At 38.5% G+C, this 9,237-nt stretch overlaps 1 long non-coding RNA gene across 1 annotated transcript; it reads left to right on the top strand.

Moving 5' to 3' along the window:
• The first annotated feature begins 2,013 nt into the window (after window positions 1-2,013).
• Window positions 2,014-4,013, top strand: LOC307014214. Its single transcript, XR_013801200.1, has 2 exons — window positions 2,014-2,200; window positions 3,697-4,013. It is a non-coding gene; the product is annotated as an uncharacterized lncRNA (long non-coding RNA).
• Window positions 4,014-9,237: the final 5,224 nt, after the last annotated feature.

Consider the following 9,237-nt stretch of genomic DNA (forward strand, 5'->3'; position numbering starts at 1 on the left):
TCAACTTTTTCAAATATATTTCATACTTTTTCAAATATTCAGGTTTTTAAACGCTTTTTTTAACATTGAAGTCAATGGGAGATGCCTTTAAATCCACTTTTCCTACACTTTGCGCCAAATGCTACTCCTTCCACATACTTTCAGCGAGACACTTCATTCCAACTTTCAAATGATCACAAGACATTCAGCTATTCAAAATTGACTTTTCTTTTTGATATCTTTTAAACTTTTTGAGATATTGAATTTAGTTTGGAGCTTGGTAGAGAGGCCTTTTTCAGATTTTAACATTAGAGTGGATGGGAGCAGCTCATTAACTCTAGAGTGCTTTGATCTCAAAACAGAGTGCAGCAGTGCCTGAAATTCTCCCCCAAAAATATTTTAAACTTGCCATAATTCCCAAACCCTACACTCCTCAGACATATTTTTTCAAGAAAAACGTAGGAAAACCTCTCCTAGGTTGGAAAATAAAAAATAATTAAGAACAAATATTAAAGAAAATACCTCTTGAGGGCAAGAAGAGACAAAAAGTCCACCTTGCTCCCAATTGATTCCCATGTTAAAAACATCCGGATCTTTCTTCAGAACAGAGATAAGTACACTTTTGACAAACTACTCTCCTCTTCACATTTACCTCACAAAACCCCCCAAAAAAACATATCTACACTCCTCAGACATATTTTTTCATGAAAAACGTAGGAAAACCTCTCCTAGGTTGTAAAATAAAAAAAGATTCTAAATAAAATTAAACAAAATTGTCAGATATAATCCCCAATGCATTCTTATGGGACTCAGTGCTGCAGTTGGTTGTCATGGTGTTGCTGGGCAGATTGGAGCCACACACACGTGAGTGACATCATCCAATCATAGCAGACACCATGGAAGCCTTTGATCTCTGGGTTTACACACAGGTGTTTGTAAACATTCAATCACTACTACTTACATTTAATATTTAAGCAATAGCTCACGACAGGCCGTGGTATATGCTCATTATATCACAGCTAAGGGGCGTGGTTCGGCTCGACGCGAAGCTTACTACTACTTACATCTGATATTTAACTCCTTCAGCCTATTTTCAGCTGCAGAAACCATTCAATTATTACATTATTCAGCTAGTTCAGGACATCAAGGCTATGCATGTTGTTGTTTATACCTTTTTTTAAACCTTTTCTTTTAAATATTAAGCTTTTTCTGCATTTTTGTAGCTACAAGCAGCTACCATTCAGCTAATAACATATTCAGCTTTTTCTGCATTTTTAGCTAAATTCAGCCATAAATGTTCACAGTTTACAGCATTCGCACGTATTTTCGCAGGAAATGCATTTTGTAGTTGTTACTGAAATGATCAAATAAAGTCAACATTTCACTGAGCTGTGTGGGTTTTGTTCAACTTTTAAAAGATGTTTGAATGGTGATATACACAGTGATAGGTGTTAAAGACTAACGTTTATAATAAATACATTTGTATTGATTTTAAGATATTTTCATAGTTCATACAATCATACGTATTGGGATCATTTGTATTCATGTGGACCGGAGGGAGAGGGTGATGAGCATAAGTTTCACGTTTTTATTTCAATTCCAACTTTGGTCATGAAGAATGTGTTTCTCTGTTGTTCATAAAGCATAAAGCAACAGCATCAGAGCACGGTGCAGTCTCTAGATGAGTCCGTTGTTCTTGTTATACATCCATGTTGTAGTCCGCTGTATAGAAAACTGTAGTTTCCATAGTTTCCCCACAGCAGCAGACGCACACAATGACGTCCGCTGGCGCATCATAAACACGTTGGATAGTGAAAGTGCATTCGGATTCTCTAAAGTACTCTCTTCTCCTAAGTCCTTTTGAATTCTCCTATCCACTATCCCTTAACCCCGTGACGTTTCAATCAGAGGTCCAGGAATAGGAGATAGGGTTAGAACCATAGACTGTATATATAAATGGATGTAGGGTCCGTGACGTCACCCATAGGATTCTGCAGAGATGCCGAGAAGCCCTTAGTAGGCGGAGTCGGCCACTAACGGCTCGACAGTGACGTCAGAGTTCAACTCCCGCCTTCTCCAGCCTGCTCCAAATAAGGGCAAAGAGGCGGAGCCGAGGCGGGACCTGCTGCCACCGAGCTGGAAGTTCCAGAGCTAGCTGAAGCTACCAAGCTAAGCTAACATGCTCCCCATCTGCACTGCCGTGGCATTTTACGTTTCTAAGGTAAGCGGACATGAAACTATTCAGCAAAACTATAAATAATAATCTAAGTTATTGAGTTTTTAGCATAATACTTCAGAATCTTAAAATCCCTTAACGTTTGTATGCAATTGTGCTAAGTTCAACACTGGAATCAAGCAAGTATTAATATGTTTGCATGACATTAGTTATTTATATTTTGATATCACTTAATTATACGTTTAATACATTTAAGTCAAGCTAAGGTACATGTGATGGTAGCTAGTTAGTGCTCTTATCTGTGAGGCCTCCTCCAAACAGCATAATAACCAGACTGTATCATTAAAACTAAGTACCAGTTCTAAATCCTTGACGTTTGACAAACAATTCAAAAGACAACATGTATTTAAAGACCAATCTTTATTTGAATGTGCCTCTTAACCTGATATATTAGTTATACAGTAATAGTATTGACAATCTAAAAAAAATTGAGCAACTCAACAGTCAACTTTATGTTTCTTATTGTCTAAAGCAGGGGTCGGCAACCCCTGCTGGCACGCGGCACCGTAACCAGTGGCACACTAGGAATAAGTGGAATAAGTGTGCAAAAATATTTAAATTGTATTTTCGGATCCTGAACGAGACCGCCGCCAGAGCGCGTCTCCCCGTTACCTGCCATGCACGCAACGCAGCCCCGTTCTCTTTATCTCCAGGTGACTTTCTGCCGCTTTCCTCCGTGGTGCAGTGCTGATCGTTTCACCACGGAGGAAAGCACTTCACTAATTGCAGTACCCATAAGGAGCTGTACAAATGCCGCAGTTTTTGCGTGGCTGTGTATTTAGTTGAAAGCCCAGTGGCGATCTGCTCATCTCTCATCGAAATAATATGCTACAAAGGGGCGGACTGGCCATCTGTGTGTTGAACTTTCCTGTCGGCTCCCAGACCGTAGTCGAGGAGGGAAGAAGCAACAAGCTTCAGGTTCAATAACCCACTTTAGCTTAAATGACTGGAGAGAGGCGAGCTCTTCTTAGGAGGCCGTTGCATTTATTTAGCTGTTCTTCTGTTTCACAAAATACATCACAGACCTCTGTTTTTCTGCTGCCTCGTTTCACTTCCAGAAACAAACACACGTTCCCTCACTGTCGCTCTACCATCCACAAACACACATGCACAAGCCACACCCCGCTTTCTCTCTCTCTTAAAGGGACAGCGATCTCATCTCACTCTGCACGACCCTAATATCATAACATGTGTGTTCTGGAGAATCACAGAACGGACGATCGTCCTTATTATTATGCCGTTTAAACCAATTATTTAAATGTGTTTGTTAAATTCGACATCACGTAAGTTGCGCTGACAGGTCCACACACTGCTTCCCCGCAGCCCCGCCCTTCTGCTGATAGTTCGCTCCTCTACCCCCCCCCCCCCCCCCCCCGCACGCTGATAAAAAAAATTTTTTTAAATGGCACTCCATATCAAAAAGGTTCCCGACCCCTGGTCTAAAGCATTTGTTATTTTCATTTTCCCCCTCTCATATTCAGTGTGGACGGATTGAGACAGCGTGGTGTCCAGAAAGCTGAAGAGACTTCAGGGAGAAACCTCCGTGTGATGGACGTCCTGTCTGTTGGTTTGGAGAGGACTGAGGGTCTTTCCTCTGTGAGGAGGTCCAGGCCTGATGGAGGAGCCCATGCTGGGCAAAGCTGATACCAACTGCACAGGCCTAGTCTGTCACTTTATTTGACTAAATGTGTTTACTTATACATTTAATAGGTTTACACCTTCTGTCCATATGTACTCTTTATTTAAAACATGTTTGATTAAGTTTTGGTTCACATTTCAATAAATTGTATTTGCACTCCTTTTGTCCATTATTCTTACTGAAGATTGGCCCCATTTATTTGTGACATTGCAAACTCTGCGGTACAAGGCACAAGTGATGTGAAGCTCATAAAGCGAGGCAAATAGCAATAATCAGCTGATGGAGTGTAGATGTGGAAATAGGTGCATTCGATCAGCTGACTGTTTTTACAATAAAAGTAGTTTCTTAGTGTACTGGTCTTAAAATCTCATAGCATAAGCTTTTCATTTTCCTCTTGGATGTTCTTCTTGACCCACAGAGAAGGAGAACATGTTGTGTCTTTCAGGCATGTCCTTTCCTAAAAACAATTACAGGAAACAAAACATATTATTGCAGAACAAGTGTGTTATTTATGAAAGCGGTGCGTTTGAGTGTTTAGGGGCTGTAGATATAATTATTTTGTAATTGTAATGTTTTTTTTTTATTTCAACAGTGAGCTACAAAGACAATCAGATTATGAATGAAAAGTATGAAGTTCATCAACATTGAAATATATGTTATTATCAAAATAATATTTAACTGTTATCAAAACGTAGTGCAACTGTAGAAGCTTGCTCTGTTGTCTCACTGAAAGAACAACTTTTACCACGTTTTTTACAGACAATATTGAGTGATAAATAGTAGCAGTTCTCAATATATGTTAAATATCTTTGCCTTTAATACATTAAATTAGAAAGCTGACAAAATCATATTGCTTGTTAACATCTAAATGTAACTTTTCGCACAGAAAAAACCTTCAACTTAACTGATGTGTAGTTGATCTAGTATTTAGTATTGTTTAATGGAATGTATATCAGTGTATTAAAGTCAATACTTAATTTATTTAAACCAATATCTTTCTTGATTCTTTGTACAGTATTAAAAAAAAGAGTCTTTGTACCTGAGCTGAAGTTCACTGCTGTGAGGAGTCCAGTTCTGTCTCTCACTCTCTGGTCCAGCCTGTCTGCATCACCTGGACACCTTAAACAAACAGATATATATGTAAAGTACCATGTGTACAAACAATATAACTGATTCTCTTCTGTTGAACATGTTGGGTTGTGTATTGCCCGAGTCAGGGTCCTTTTTAGTTTACTGTAACTTTGGAAGTTGTGTTACCAATGCTTACTGTTTATTTGATACCCATTTGGTAATGCAATTAATAAAAACAACAAGGTTTGGGTTCGTTCTTCAGATGACTATGAGTTAACGTGTAAGCTCCATAATGAATGCAACCCAGACGATCAACCGGATCCTGTGTATAATTATTGCTACTGCACTTTTCTGTTTTCTACAAGTCAGTACATGATGAAAATGATCGATGTTAACTTGTGTGAATTAGATATGATGTTGGAGATGTTTAGGAGAGTATGTCAGAAAGTTTTGAGCATGTTTGACATAGTAACGGTATTTTTAAAATACCAAACTGTCGGCAACAATAGATGCCATTTTCGCGGGCTTCAGCCGCGCCTGGGTAAAGGTGACCTGAGCGAAGGCTCGCAGGCAGGTTAGCTGCTGCGCACGGGTAATCTGTTTTGTTCACCTGAGTGAAGTCTTGAAGGCACATAGCCTTGTTTTTTGTTTATTAACATTGACAGTGTATTTATGTGATCTCCATAATATGTTATATTTGGTAAAGATAGATATATTGATAGAAAGTATTATTTGATAGCGTTATGTGTTTATATTGACTATGTTGAATTTCTCCTTGAGATACAGTAATTGACTGTGACAGCTGATAACTTAAATGGAGAAATTTGATGTTTGTAAAGTACAGCTATTTGAATGTAACTGTGTACTTTGAAGTTTGAATAAGAAGCAATCCAGACGATCAACCGGATCCTGTGTATAATTATTGCTACTGCACTTTTCTGTTTTCTACAAAAATCATTTATTGTTGCTGTGGTACCTACCTACCTGTAAGCTTTTGGGACCCGTAACACGGACGATACCGTGATATACTGTGCAGGTCCCACCATTAAGGAGGCTGTTGTTGAATTGCAAGCAGTTTTTAACATTATTCAGACTCAGCTCTCTGAACTAAAGCTTCTTTTAAATGTTGATAAAACCAAGGTAATGCTCTTTTAAAAAGCTAAAAAGACACCAGAGCCTGTTGTAGATATATTGTAACTACGCAAGGAATACAAATTGAAGTGGTTACCTGTTACAAATACCTTGGTATCTGGCTTGATGATTGTCTCACTTTTAAACGTCATGTCAATAACCTGCTTAAAAAACAGAGGGTTAGGCTAGGTTTCTTCTACAGGAACAAGTCCTGTTTCTCGCTTGAAGCCAGGAAAAGGCTAGTCACTGTGACCTTTTTACCTGTGCTGGACTATGGTGATTTGATTTATATGAATGCACCTGCCAATTGCCTGGTCAAGTTAGATGCTGCGTATCACAGCGCACTGAGATTTGTGACAAACTGTAAAGCATTAACCCATCACTGTCCCCTGTATGCAAGGGTTGGTTTGCCTTCGCTAACTGTACGGAGGCTCAGTCACTGGTACATTTTTATATATAAAGTAGGGCCGGGACTCGATTAAAAAAATTAATCTAATTAATTACAGGTTTTGTAATTAATTAATCGCAATTAATCGCATTTTTAATCACATATAAATATTTGACCTGAGAACAGTGAGAAGCAATTTTTTTCACATGGATTTTAGTATACCATTGAAGAATGACTGAATACATAAGCTTAAGCAACAAAACATTGTTTATTTTTTTCAAGGTGGTACTTAACAAAGACCAACAGAAAAGTATAATTTTTGCCATAAAGTGTAGCAATAGCATATTTAGGAATATAGTACATTTCAGAGATTCAGGTAGCCTATAGGTAGGTAGACCTTCTGTAAACTATAACACTTTGTTTTTTAAGTAAAACACAATACTTTCAAGTACATTCAGAACATTGGAAACCCTGACTATTCGAAAACATCTCTCTGTTGCTTCAGAGGCCATAACAGACTTTGTTGATTTACCAACAGTTGATTTAAAAAATCTAATCAATTTCAGTCCAACTCTCTCAATAACCTTGGCCAAAACAATAAACAGTTCAACATAAAGTGCCAGTTGCACCAACAACGTAATAAATAGTTCAACATAAAGTGTACCATTTAAAATAAAATAAAAAAAGTGCCAGTGATTGACCTCAATCCCTCCTATTCTTCCAATATCCTGATGAAAAATAAAATCTCTCTGTTGCATAGGCCACTGTTTGATCAACGCGAATTGGGTGTGGGTCCTTGTACTCCGAGTCGGGCTAACGTCCACGCTAGCTTCCACGCTAGCTGCTATATGTTTTGCATTGAGGTGATACTTGAGGCTTGATGTGCTGTGGTGATATGCAAATTCCTTTTTGCATAATTTACAAACAACCGTGCTCTTATCGATGCTTCCATCCGTCCGTTTTTTAAAAAAAAATGTCCCATCCACGGGGCCAACCAAAGCGGTCTCATCAGCTTCTTCGTTTACGTTTGACTATTGTTCACTGTGGTTTGTTGTTGTTTGAAGTCATGAACGTTAGTTGGTGCTCCAGTATAATCGGTACCCCTGAAACTCATCCAGTGAGAAACGTTCCGCAGTGCAAAAATAAGTGCGATTAAAATGCGTTAATGTTTTTAACGCGTTAATTTTTGTGTAATTAATTCATCTTAATTAACGCGTTAAAGTCCCGGCCCTAATATAAAGCCATGTTAGGGAAACTTCCATCCTACATCTGCTCCCTGATCTCACGGCGAATTGTAGGCTACTGCCTGAGATCGCATGCTGTAGTTTTATTAAATGTGCCAACTGCTAGGACTGTCTTAGGGAAGATAGCTTTTAGATGCGCAGCTCCTCTGTCTTGGAATAGTCTGCAATTGAAATGGAAACTGAGCAATCTGGTGCCACTAAATGTTTTTAAAGCTCGGTTGGATACTACTCAATCGGAAGCTGTTGGTACCTGCTCATGTGGATAGTTATTGTAAATTGTAATCCCTGTAATGATGCTGTAAGATGTCGTTTTTGTTGTTCTGTTTATGTTTTTATGTTTCATGTGGGACCTACTTGAGCAGGTCTCCCTTGAAAAAGAGATCTCAATGGGGTACACCTGGGTAAATAAAGGTTTGAAATTAAATGAAATGAATCTCCGGACCTTTGCATGGGGAGATTTTCTCTAACTGGACCTCGTTGAATTTTTTTGAATACCCCTGCTTTAAACCATGCATGTCTTCATATGTAGAGTCTCATACACACATGGTGCCAGAGCGAAGCACTGCTGGATTCCAACAATAATAAGTGTTGTTTTATTGAAGGTGAAAGGCTATATAAGCTCCATTGAAAAGGTGTTTATTGTAATAAATAAAAAATATGTACAACTATGTAGTGCTTAAATATATTGACTTTTAGATGGACTAAACTATGAGGAACAACAAACATCTCCTCATCCCTAGTTTCTGTATTCTGATGTCAGTGTAGTACCATTGAAAAGGTGTTTATTGTAATAAATAAAAAATATGTACAACTATGTAGTGCTTAAATATATTGACTTTTAGATGGACTAAACTATGATGAACAACAAACATCTCCTCAGCCCTAGTTTCTGTATTCTGATGTCAGTGTAGTTTACAAGGCAGACTACCATTTTATAGGTGTGTGAGAAAAGCTGTAAAGTATTCTGTATACTTTACTTGACATCAAATAAACAGATGTCCTATTTTGTATTTATTCTTTAGCTAATTTGCCTTTTTCCAAACTGTTACAAGAAAAAAAGGCTCTAGTTACAGCTCCTTGTTTCCAAGGAACCATTGCATCCTTACAGAGATGCGTGCAGGCTGTGGCCATAGAGCAGCGGAGGTTGGGATACAGCTCAGCCCAGCAGAACCTCATGTTTGGATGGAGTCCACTAAAGGGTAGCCCTAGATTTACCAAAACCCTTGCAAGACCCGCTGCCTGAGGATCTTTCCTAACCTTAAAGAGCAACTTCAAGGTTAAAGACACCTGTGAATAAATGTGTCGGAAAATGATGAATACACTAGATTTTCAAAAATATATACAGAAATATACACTACAGTGACATCTGGAATCGTTTTTGTAAGAAATGTTCACTTCCGCATAAAAAAGCCTCGGCACGTGACCTCCCGCGTGTGACGTAACATGGAGGAAACAAGGGGGAGAGCGGCCGATGTAACGTATTAATAAACATGGATCCCAATGCTAGTTTCGACACAGAAGACACAGAAGAAGTTGAACATGAATATTC

This window comes from Notothenia rossii (genome assembly GCF_949606895.1).
Source record: "Notothenia rossii genome assembly, chromosome: 8".
Taxonomy (NCBI): domain Eukaryota; kingdom Metazoa; phylum Chordata; class Actinopteri; order Perciformes; family Nototheniidae; genus Notothenia; species Notothenia rossii.